This window comes from Neoarius graeffei, chromosome 1, assembly GCF_027579695.1.
Source record: "Neoarius graeffei isolate fNeoGra1 chromosome 1, fNeoGra1.pri, whole genome shotgun sequence".
Classification (NCBI taxonomy): domain Eukaryota; kingdom Metazoa; phylum Chordata; class Actinopteri; order Siluriformes; family Ariidae; genus Neoarius; species Neoarius graeffei.
This window is the reverse complement of record NC_083569.1, coordinates 20,028,580-20,041,594: the sequence shown is the minus strand read 5'-3', so window position 1 is coordinate 20,041,594 and position 13,015 is coordinate 20,028,580. Positions and strand designations below refer to the sequence as shown.

The 13,015-nt window shown below is 41.0% G+C and overlaps 1 non-coding gene across 1 annotated transcript; it reads right to left on the bottom strand.

Annotated features, from left to right (window-relative positions):
• Window positions 1–9,734: 9,734 nt before the first annotated feature.
• trnaf-gaa (transfer RNA phenylalanine (anticodon GAA)) lies at window positions 9,735–9,807 on the bottom strand. Its single transcript has one exon. It is a non-coding gene; the product is annotated as a tRNA-Phe (tRNA).
• Between the last annotated feature and the right edge of the window lie 3,208 nt (window positions 9,808–13,015).

The following is a 13,015-nucleotide window of genomic DNA, read 5'->3' as shown; positions in this document are numbered from 1 at the left end:
ATAAATCTTCAGAGAGAAAGAGAGATTCCTGCCAAAATTTTCTCAAAATCATCAGCAGAACTGCCTACAATATAAACAAAACTGTGTGAAAGTTTTTGTACAGTGCAGTTGGATTTCCTGTCACTGTGGGCTGCAGAGCGCAGTAGTATAGTGCAGAGTCTGATACAGCAGCAGAGGAGATGAGCAGATCCACTTCTTTCTTCTTTTCATTAACTTTAGCAAACATTCTTGGGGGAATGTTGGGACTTCGATCTCCACTTTGAAGAACATAAAGAAGGAACTCAGGTTTAGATTTTGGATATTGTCTGTACCAGTGCAGGGTGGGTGACAGATCCCTTGTTTCATATTTGCAGGACAGAGTAACATCACCACCTTCATGAACAACTTCATTGGTCAAAAGTGGCTCTATTGAATCTGCCATGGAGTCACCTGTCATAGAAAGGAGAATATAATGTTTTTAACCTTTACATAATCAAGCCAGAACCACATGTCAGACCCCCATTCTGCTGTTTTTAACACCACACAGACTAATTAATCACTAATTCAACACTTAATATTTATGAAATAACAAAAAAAAAATGTTAACTCACCGAGTGAGAGCCACAGACACATGAATATAACAGTGAACATGACGAATGGTCTCAGCTGAATGAGAATATTCTTTCTGTGCTCTGATATATTAAGATCATAAAGGTTCATGAAGCTCCGCCCCACAGCATCACATGACAGTGTCACCAATGTTATTGACTGATTGATGATTCTTACTGAATAATCCTGGCTTTACATTCAGCCTCATATATGGAATCTGATTTTAGCACATTGTAAGCAAATGCAAACTGGAAGCAGGAACAGCTAATAGTCAAAACTATGCAGTGCAAATAATTTAATTTTAAAATCAATTATTATTCAATAATTACATCAGGATTTTAAAAAAATTCAAGTTTCTGGTAGACAGTTGTGGTGAACCTTTGGCAATTTTGCCACAAATTTGTGGCAAGGTCATATTTTCACATGCAAATTAATTTTGTGGCAAACCTCTGGGGCACTTGTGGCTAACTTTGTGGAAAACTTACGGCAAACAATTGATTCCTAATTCTATTTTTTGCTGCAGGTTTGCTAGAATGTTTCCTGTTTGCAGTAAATTTGCTGGCTGTGAGATGAGTGCTCAGGGACTGTGTACAAAGTGCAACACCGAAAAGATTTATGACAAAGAAATTCAACAACTTCACTCTTACACAGTGTAGAATCACCAACATCACTGCACATATTGATTATTATTATTATTACGGCGGCACGGTGGTGTAGTGGTTAGCGCTGTCGCCTCACAGCAAGAAGGTCCTGGGTTCGAGCCCTGGGGCCGGCGAGGGCCTTTCTGTGTGGAGTTTGCATGTTCTCCCCGTGTCCGCGTGGGTTTCCTCCGGGTGCTCCGGTTTCCCCCACAGTCCAAAGACATGCAGGTTAGGTTAACTGGTGACTCTAAATTGACCGTAGGTGTGAATGTGAGTGTGAATGGTTGTCTGTGTCTATGTGTCAGCCCTGTGATGACCTGGCGACTTGTCCAGGGTGTACCCTGCCTTTCGCCCGTAGTCAGCTGGGATAGGCTCCAGCTTGCCTGCGACCCTGTAGAAGGATAAAGCGGCTAGAGATAATGAGATTAGATTATTATTACTACAGAAAATATTAAATACACACAATTATATCAACAACACAAAAAGCAAACTAGTGGAAGAAAAAAACTAATTTGTTTGCTGCACTGATACAATTTGCCACATGTGTGAATGAGTATCTGCATTGTGCCAAGTTATTTCAATGATTTTCCTCAAATAAATATTAATTTCCTCTGATTTTATTCAGTAAAGTTAATATTGCATAATTATGTAGCACAAAATTGAAATTGTGATTGTGCAGGTGCAAGCAGAAATCATCGTGTTCCCAAATAGAATAATATAGATATTTAGGCACTGCCTAAAAGTGGAGCTCCTGATGAGTGTATGAGCAAAATATTTACAAGGACACAAAATCAGCCTGACTAGAATAATAATGTTATAGCATATGAACCATCAAATTGTGCAGTGTAGTGGATTTCATGTCAGTAAATTGCTGCATTGTCTTGTGACTTTGACACCAAAAAAGAGATACACATCACAGTTATGAATACGTATTTATTCCTTTCTTTGACACTGCATACCATGCGCCAGAAACAACACCATGACATTATTATGGTGTGACTCTGCTGGGTGCCTGGTAGACAGCAGGGAACCAGCGCTTTCACTTCATAGCATTATTGTATAGTTACGATTGAATATCAAACTTGATATGTCAAACAGTTTTCTGGTTACATCTTTCAGAATTATTGGTCTGGGAAGTTTGAATCTATGAATATATTTCCAGCTTTACCGCAGTTCAACCCACACATGAAATGGAACTTGATTAAATCATGTCCATCTGTCCGGTTGTCCATCCGGTCACATTTTCGTTTCCGGGCCATATCTTTAAAACTACTGAAGATATCGTCACGAAACTCTGTATACATATCAAGCAACACGTGAACTGGTCCAGTACCAAAGGTCTGGTGGGCTTATGCCATGGACTGCTGAGGTCAGTGTGAAGAGGTCGGGTTGGTTTCCTGCAGCAAAGCTTGAAAAATGTGACAAATAATATCTTGAAACTTGGTATATAGTTGGTATATAGGGTGGGAGAGATAGATGACTCTGTCTTCTTGCTGTATTTAAAACTGTATGGATGTTCCAGAAGCCAAACCTTTAATGCTGGGCATTCTCAGTCAAAATGGTTTAAAGATTTTAAAGTTGTTTTTTTAAAGATTGTGGATATTTTTAGTCTTTTGTATTTGCAATTCTTTGTATCTGTACGTGCATGACCCCACCAGCTCTACTGATCAACTTATCGTGTTTAAATAAAGTTATTCATTCATTCATTCATTCATTCATTATGAACTGGAATATTATCCATCCGTTGAGCTCCCCAACATCTCAAACTACTTGGTGCTGCAGACATCATTCTACATGGACACACAGATGAAAACCTGGAAGAGCATGGAGGGTACAACTTTTTATATGTGGCTGGATTCAAGATCTGGGGATCAAGACACTACAAGATAAATCCTGTATCATTTTTGCCTGGGTAAGTCGGAATTTCTAGGCTTTTTGTTTGTTTGAGATGGTTGCTAGGACACTACAAGTTTTAGTATCAGGTGTAAATAAACCACATTTGCTTACTTCTCAAACCTCCCTGCTCTTCTCTTCCAGCAGGCATCGCAGATCCATATAATTTACCCACAAATGTCTTTATTTATTCTGCGCACGCACTCTCTGTCTCTCTGTATGTATGTGTGTGTGCGCGCACATGCGGATTAAATGCAAAGAAGGAATGTGACAAAAATAAAGGCTTCTTCTTATTAATTTACCCACAAATGTATTTATTCCACTTGAAAAGTGTACGGTAAACCAGCTACTGGGTTTGGGACACTACGACATCCTGAACTATTTAGTATTTGGCTTCAAACTTAAACAAAAAATTCATGGCCCACTAGATGGTGCTTCACGGCCCACTACTGGGCCGTGGCCCAGTAGTTGAGAAACACTGATATGCTATGATAGACCTGTTCACGTTATGCCTCTTCCTGCACTTCCATCTGTAGCCTCAGTTTCTCCACCAGCTGCATCTGTAGACTCGCTTCAGAGAGACACAATCCAACACTTATTCACTCTAATAGCTCAAATGATCAGTAGATATAGGTCTAATGCTTCATTTGTGGATTTTAACACCACAGTGCAGATATAAAGCCATTCAGGCACATGTAGTACACACACCTTATCTTCCAGTAGTTTGAACAGATTACAAATGTTCTCCTCATCGTGGCCATTCTCCATAGCCGGCATTTCATTACTGATGAGTGGTGCGCAGTTGCTAAGCTCTTCCTGTTTTTTGTCACTCAATTGCACCATCACAGGTATACAAACATCTGAGACACATTATACACACATTTTTCAGGTGTCTCCTGTATTTCTACAACCTATCCAGTGGTCAGTCTGTGGAAATCTTGGAAATCTTCAACTGTCCAATTTGGGTGAGCCTGTGTCCATGATAGCCTCAGATTCCTGCCCTTGGCAGACAGGAGTGGAACCTGATGTGGACTTCCGCTATTGTAGCCAACCCAGTGCAATGTTGAGTGTTTTGTCCATGCTGAGATGCTTTTCTGCTCACCACAGTTGTAAACAGTGATTATTTGAGTTAGTATATCCTTCCTGGCACCTCAAACTAATCTGGCCCTTTTCCTCTGTTATAAACAAGGTGTTTCTACCCAGAGAACTGTCGCTCACTCAGTTTTTTGTTTGTTTGTTTTTCTCACCATCCTGTGTAACCTGTTGAGACTGGTGTGTGTGTGTGAAAATCCCGGAAGATCAGTAGCCTCTGAAATACTCAAACCGGTCTTTCTGGTACCAACAACCATGCCATGATCAAAATCACAGAGATCACACTTTTTCTTCATTCTGATGTTTGATGTAAACATTACTTGAAGCTCTTGCCCTGTATCTGTATGATTTTCATATTATGCTGCTGCCACATAATTGGCTGATGAGACAATTGCAAAAATGTGCAGGTGTGCAGGCGTTCCTAATAAAGTGCACAGTGAGTGTATAGGAAATTTAGTGTGACCAATCCACCTAAATCCATGTTTGAAAGTTTGAATCACAGAATAAATTGAAAAAAAAACAGTGCTTGATGAAAGTCAAAAGTCATCATCCCTTAATCACATAATTTTGTTTTACATGATATACATGACCCATATTCATCAAAGTTCAGTGTAATCACCCAGCTAACAAAATTATGTTCTGAGAACGTTCTAAGAACGTTATTCAAATGTTACGGGAACGTTATATGGTAACATTCTGAGAACGTTATTTAGGAAAGTTTTTATTTAGTTCTTAGAACGTTACACAATAACGTTAGTATAACGTTAGTACACTAACGTTCTAAGAACGTTGTCAATAACGTTCTAAGAACGTTATTTAGGAAAGTTTTGTCAAAGTTCTTAGAACGTTACACAATAACGTTAGTGTGTAACATTCTGAGAACGTTACATCATAACGTTAGTATAACGTTAGTACAGTAAAGTTCTAAGAACGTTGTCAATAACGTAACGTTATTTAGGAAAGTTTTGTAAAAGTTCTTAGAACGTTATTTGCTAACCTTCTTTCAATCCATATAAAACATAAAAAGAAATGCTACATTCATACAACTTTTATTGAATGCTGATGAACTTAAGATCCTCATTCTGCAACTGTTTCTCATAAAATACATTATAATTATTTTATCCAGGAAACTATTTGGAAATGTCCGAGCAATACGTATATATATATATATATATATATATATATATATATATATATATATATATATATATATATATAAAAGTGTGACAGTCTTGTTAAGGGTCATCTGACCCATGCATCCATCCAATCATCCAATCATCGATGACCATCGTTTTACTATTATTTTCATTCAACTGGAGTGTCTTCTTCCGATGTTCCGTCTTCTTCTGCAGGACTTTCTACAGCAATGGGCTCCTAAAGCAAAAATGTTATGGATAGGACATCATTAAACATTATAATGAAACTATGAGTGACAGGACATCATGAAATTATTATCATGAAAACCTATACATGTATTTCAAAAGTATATAAATCTCATGAAAACCTGAATTTGAAAAGTAAGTCTCATTCCACATTGCATATCTTCTCTCAGGGTTTATAACAGAAGTTTGCATTAAGAATTGATAAGGATGTATTTTGATTCTGTTACAGAGCCCAGAACTATTTTTAATGTGCTTCAGAATGTCAAGTCTCAATGATCTATCCAACCGTACAATTCGTAAGATTCACAGAGTATATAACTATACTTATGACAAATGAACTTACCTTGACAGTTTTCTTTCCACGATGAGGCGCATATTTTAGTGTTTGAGCTATCAGCTCCTCCACCTCAAACACCTTGACCTTGAAGAGCCGCGTGCAGGCTTCTGCAAGAAAAATATATAATTTTGTCAGAATTCAATTTATCTGTCAAGGCAATTTCGCCAGCTTTCAAGGCAACTTGACAGCATATCTTTATGTAATCTTTTACTTATAAGTTAAAGTTAACAATGAAATATTTGCCCAATGCCAGCTTTCTCCCTGTCCAAACACTTTCTCCCCTCACATTTAAAAAAAATCAATGTGACTTCAGTTCACTTACTGATCAGCACGCTGCATATGGCCAGATCTCTGAAGTTCTTTTTCTTCTTCATGCCCTTCATGCTGTAGGCAGCCGGGACTTCATTTGTGCACTGTAAAAAATGATTTGTTGTTTTAACTTAAAAAAAGTTAGTGCAAGGGTTGCCTTAAGGGCTGCCTTAAAATTTTGAGTTCACTGAAATTAATATAGTAAGTTCACAACAATTTAACTTACTATGTGAATTCCAGTGAACTCAAAATTTTAAGGCAGCCCTTGCACTAACTTTAAGTTAAAACAACAAATATTTTTTTACAGTGTGGCAATTCGCCTGATAGCAAATCTACACTTCATGTGCGTCCAAATAAACCGTGTTAACAGCATAACTTGAGCAACAAATAACACTAAGGGCCCGTTTACACGAGGACGCTGTCGGGTAAAAACGACTAAATATTTTATCGGAAGTGCCTTTCGTCTACACGGGGACGGCGTTTCCGAGGCTGAAAAACGGAAAAAATTGAAAACGCCTTCCAAAGTGGATAAGTTAAAAACGGCCCCCGTTGCATATCCGTCTAAACTACCCAATACGCGAAACTCTGCTCGGATCTGCTCACGTCGGGTACGCGTTTACGTCATACATATGTCATATACTGTACATGCCAGCCCGGGAAGTAAGAAAGTAAGTAAAAAAGTAACAGCATGTCTGATTACATCGATCCAACGGACCTTCAAGCTGCTCTGGCAGCTTTAATAAATGTCCAGAATACAGAATCTGCACATATACCGTTAATGAACAGAGGCGGGTATAGTATGCTCTTACTTTTTTACTTACTTTCTTACTTACCATAGCCAGAGTAGTCAAAGTTTTCGCGGCGCAGATGTGCAGATCAGACAAGACGGAAGATGTTGCGCATGCGTGCAGACATAGCGGAGGTCTTTCACAGCACCGCCTGGCATGCACATGGTCTTTAAAGTCATCATTCCTGATTCACTTGCTTGACGTAAAGTTTTGTCATTCTTGTTCCTTCCACAGTCTCGTTGACATATGAAGCACTTCTGGAAGTCAATATCCCTTCCTCTTTTTCTCTTCTTGGAGCTGAATAAGGGTTCCATGACTGACTAAAAAACAAGGGATCCACAACACAAATAGTAGTGTCTCAGTGTACAGTTTTTAAAAATGTGAGACTTAGAAATGAGTGCAAAAACTCATACTTAATGTAGCTTTGGATCCGTTAGCTCCATTCCTATAGAGACTTACTACTTTATATAAAATATATGTCTTCACCAAATTCACGTGTCCTTGTCTTTGTTCCAGCTCCAAGGTGTCTTCATCCAGACTGTGTTAAAAACTGTCAAGCAGGCAATCTGTCTAGTTTACACTGTCTTGTAAGGCTGTCTTGTACTGTCTTGTACAATATCACATCTGTACCTTGTCTCCCATTTTATAAATAATATGCATCATGTTACAAAACACGTCAATGTTTAATTGGCAGAGGAAAACTACTTTCATGTTGAATAAAGCCACTGATTTTCTCTGTTTTCAGGTACACTGCCGCACCTTCTAGGATCTTCTAGATTGCTGCCTCTGGGACAAGTGACCTTATTGGCTGCTTTTTCCAGTTCTTCCAAGAAAAATCAAACCAAAATGTTTGAAGTATCATATTTTTAAGTGAATAAAAGCAGGTCTCTGATTGGACAACGTAACATATGTTGCACACTCATAAAAAACAATATATATTGCAGGTAACGGAGTGAAATTTCTTTGATACCCATAATGCTTCAATGGTCAACCTATAGGCAGTTATGAACTATGGCTTACACTTGTCTCATCTCCTTATCTCTCACCACTTCATCCTGTATTTTTTCAGTATGCTTGAAGTGAATGGTGGACCAAGTCTGATATATATATATATATATATATATATATATATATATATATATTTATTTAATTTGGAATTTAGCATTATTTTATATTGGAAATGCTTCATTAATGATGTGTGGATGTTATTTAATATAACCACATTATTTCTAACCATCAAAGACATATAATTTTTGACACTAAGGTCATGTTTGTATCTTCCTGGAAGGTAAAATTACATGTTTTTATTACATTTCTGGCAGCCATATTGAATTCCAAGAGGGCCACCAGATAAAATCCTTGTTGGTAGATACCAGAACATCTATTGAACAAAAAACTTAGGTTTAACCACAACTTTTATGATGTAGATTGCTCCAGGAGTCCATACATTTAGGTATTCAAGATTGTCCAATAGTCAGTTTCAAAATGGCTGCCAAGGGATAGTCAGAGGCATTTCCAAAGATGCCAACCACCATATTTCTGTCTCTTAGGAACCATTTTAACTAAAAAACATGGTTGGCAGCTTTTACCCCTAGATGTGCAGGGGGCTTTCGCCCGTAGTCAGCTGGGATAGGCTCCAGCTTGCCTGCGACCCTGTAGAGCAGGATAAAGTGGCTAGAGATAATGAGATGAGATGAGACATGGTTGGCAGCTTTTACCCCTAGATGTGCGGGGGGCTTTCGCCCGTAGTCAGCTGGGATAGGCTCCAGCTTGCCTGCGACCCTGTAGAGCAGGATAAAGCGGCTAGAGATAATGAGATGAGATGAGATGAGATGAGATGAGATGAGATGTGCGGGGGGTTATAATACCATTTTTATCCTCCAGACTAACAGGGCACGAGGTGGTGTGCATGACTGGCAATTACTATTATAACACTGGCCACGAGGCAATGTGTATGACTGGTAATTACTAACACTGGCCACTAGGCGGTGTGTATGACTGGTAATTTCTATAACACTGTTATGGTGGCAGGCACGCACGGGACCGAAACCATCAGAAAACAACTTGATGAGTTTCTTTATCCATCCACACTCTATGTCTATGGGGCTCCACTCACGCGGATCAAGAACGCACACCAATGCAGATAATAGTATAGAGTCCGTGTGGACACAAAAGAAGGCATTGGTGCAAATGACATCACCTGTGCAGCACCGCTGATCTGCAAATCAAAGTCCTTCCCATACCATGCGGCATAAAGGGCAGCACCGATCTCCGTAGCCCTCGGCCTCTCGCCTATTACGGTACATAGCTCAGGTTACAGTGGGGGGCTAGTCCTCTGGGAACCGCAAAAGTTTGTCTCCCAACTCGCATCTGTATTGCAACGTGCCTTGCCAGACGGCAGTAGGTACCATTTTTATGATGGTATGACCCGATCGTGAGTAGAACTCGTGATCGACCAAAAGGAGCATGCAATTGAAAAAATCTGGGCATGTTAGCTCAGATACTGCAAAGAAAGTCTTCAGAATTTCCACTGAGAGTTGACCTCACATTACTGGAGTCAAAGTTCAGAGTGCTAACCATTACACCATGGAACCAAAACATAGCTGTAGAATTGTTTTCAGCACCAAATTACTGGCATATACTGACATTGCCCAGGCAAAAAAACCAAACACAGCCTTCAATATACATAAACCACACTCCTCAATGCTGAAACCCGGGATTGAACCAGGGACCTTTAGATCTTCAGTCTAACGCTCTCCCTACTGAGCTATTTCAGCAAGCCCATTAACAGTCACTCATTGTGCCGGATTCAGGCTAGGCATGGCACATCAGGGCGGCGTAAGCAGCGGCCTTATCTGACATTTGTTGCAGTGGTTGTCGATGGGCCTTGTGGCCCGTGCTTGCCGCAAGCAGCGAACGTGGGTGAAAACGGAGGCTTCGGCTGACGTGGCTTTGCGAAAGTAAGCGCTGCAAATGTTTTTTTTTTTGTCGCACATGACCCTTAGCCCTTCTGTTAGTCGTGGCTGAGTGGTGAAGGCAATAAACTTGAAATCTGTTGGGGCTTCCCTACACGAAGTTCAAATCCTGCTGGTTATGTGTGGCATGATGTTTGAGGCCTGTCAAGTGCTACCTGTATTGGTCTGGCTGCTGGTGGATTGTTTTCACCAGGGCCCCTGTGCTCTTGGTGTGAAACGGGGCGGTGGTCTTCTTTTGATCACCGCACATAGGTATTTGAGCAGTGACCCAAGTGCATCGCCAACTCACGTGGTCAGCACAAGACCTACGTTTGGTCAACAATGCGTCTCGCTTTGGTGTCTGGTCGAGCGGACTACGGAGCAGTGTTCGGCTAGCGGTATCCAGTGGAGAAGCGTTCTTCTATCTTGATCCTGAGGTCTGTTAAGTCCTGCTGACTGATGTTCGGGATGGTGTACTGATAACATGCTGAAATCCAGTTTTGCATCTTAAGGTACTGAAACGGATGCCTTGATGATTCCCTATGCAATTCAGCATGCCTATGAGTAAGTTTGAGATTCTCTTTGCCATACGATGGGTGAAAACTGGTCATTGCAGTCCATTGTAGGGTTTCATTTTACAGCGCTGGCTTTATTTAGCAGCGCTGCCCTTAGACGGTTGTACATCCAGTGAATCAAGTACGCTAGGTTGTAGACTTGTTCACGTCCAGCCTGAGGATTTTGCCTCCCTGAAGTGTATGCGTTTTGAAACGAAGTGCAGCATAGCATCTCCTGACATTTGTCCATGCTGTCACGAGGCCCCGTGTGCAGTGGTGGCCACCTGGTTAAAGCGATGTCCTTGATGTCCACTCAATGTCTCCCACGCTGCTTTGAATGTGCTGCTGACTCCATCTGAAATTTGGTTTGCCGAAAGGCAGCCAAAGCCTTGGTTTGTGGTGGCTTTTACCCGAGCTTGTCTGGCAAAAGAGGGAGTGGTTCCAAATCCAGGTATCTGTCCTAAACAGAAAGGGCTTCTCTCCTGGACAGGTTGAGCCAAAGCACCGTCATAAAATGTTTGCAGAAAAGTCTGTCTTTTCTGCAAACTTGTAAAAGCACTGCCCAGAGTATTGCAATAGTTAGCCATGCGCATGGCCCACACGTGAGAGCAACATGAGACCTCAGCATGTTCTATGCCGGCTTCGCACTTAGAGTGGCACGTTAGGGTGGCCGACGGGTCTGAGGTATTGTGTTCAAGTTGTAGTCTCCTCTGGGGGTGTGGGTTTGAATCCCATTTCTGACATTTGCTGCAGTGGGCTGTTGACAGGCCTTGTGGCCTGTGCTTGGTGTGAAAATGGAGGCTTTGGCTTGTGTGCTTCTGCGCAAAAAAGTGCTCAAAGTAATTTTTTGTTGCACTTGAATTTCAACGCCTCCAGTAGTCATGGCTGAGTGGTGAAGGCAACGTATTTGAAATCTGTTGGGGTTTTCCTGCACAGGTTTGAATCCTGCTGGCTATGTATGGTGTAAAAATTGGGGCCTGTCAAGTGCTGCCCGTATCGGTCTGGCTGGAAGTGGATTGGTTTCGCCAGGGCCCTTGTGTTCTCGGCCTGAAACTGGACGGCAGTCTCCTTTTGATCACTGCACATAGGCATTTGAGCAGTGACCCAAGTGCATTGCCAACTCACGTGGTCAGCACAAGACCTGGGTGTGGTCAACGATGTGTCTGGCCGAGCGGACTAGAAGCAGTGTTCGGCTAGTGGTATCCAGTGGAGAAGCGTTCTTCTATCTTGATCCTGAGGTCTGTTAAGTCCTGCTTACTAATGTTCAGGATGGTGTACTGATTCCAAACGTGTTTTTAATTAAATGAACAAAAGTTCACATGAAAGAATGACCAAATAATAAGGTAAATAATGAGGTAAATGTATTCTCTGTGCTCACTCATTTCACTGTTACCCCCCAATCATGCAGTCTTGATTATTTCACTGTTATCCACAGTGTCAAGTGGGTAATGATCTCCCTTATAAGTGCACACACACACACACACACACAGAGATTTTGATAGCCGGACTTTCTAGGAGGTTCTAATCCCACTAGGGTTTTATCCCAGGGTTTTAGTACCAGGCAGCGGATTCATTGTATTATATTTTGTTTCCAATAGGATATTATTTTGGGGTGGCACGGTGGTATAGTAGTTAGTGCTGTTGCATCACAGCAAGAAGATCTGGGTTCGAGCCCCGTGGCTGGCAAAGGCCTTTCTGTGTGGAGTTTGCATGTTGTCTGTGTGGGTTTCCTCTGAGTACGCTGGTTTCCCCCACAGTCCAAAGACATGCAGATTAGGTTAACTGGTGACTCTAAAATTGACCATGAGTGTGAATTGTTGTCTGTGTCTATTTGTCAGCCCTGTGACTTGGTGACTTGTCCAGGGTGTACCCCACCTTTCGCCTGTAGTCAGCTGGGATAGGCTCCAGCTTGCCTGTGACCCTGTAGAACAGGATAAAGCGGCTAGAGACTATGAGATGATTTTATTTTTCCAATATGTTTTTTTTTGTATTCTTGGCTCAGCAATGGTGAAATCGAATTTGTAAATAAAATCAGTGCCCTGACTCTACTCATCAGGCCAGAGCTATTCTCTTTCTGTGTCTGTTTTGTACGACATAAGGAAACAGTATAGTAACTATAACGGTAAAGAAATAAAACAGAAGAGTCTGGCTATGATATAAGAAAATTCTACAACCCAGAAACAGATGGAGCTCCGCTTTTAGGCAGTGCCTCAATCTAGAGATTACAGATTTCCGGGGAGAGGAATGTTAATGAGTTCAGTTTATTTTTGCAGGCTTTGCTCTGGTAGAGCTGAAAATTTTTGGTGGTCAAATGTTAGAAATATCGAGCTTTTTGCATGGAAACCACACACACATGCCCAAAGTGATGTCTCTCTTCAAAAGGATCCAGCTGTTGGGGGCGGAGTCTAGCTGTGTTTACCTTTCTGGATTTTAACATTTGGAAGTGGTATATTTAAAGCCATTGACAGCAGTAAGTT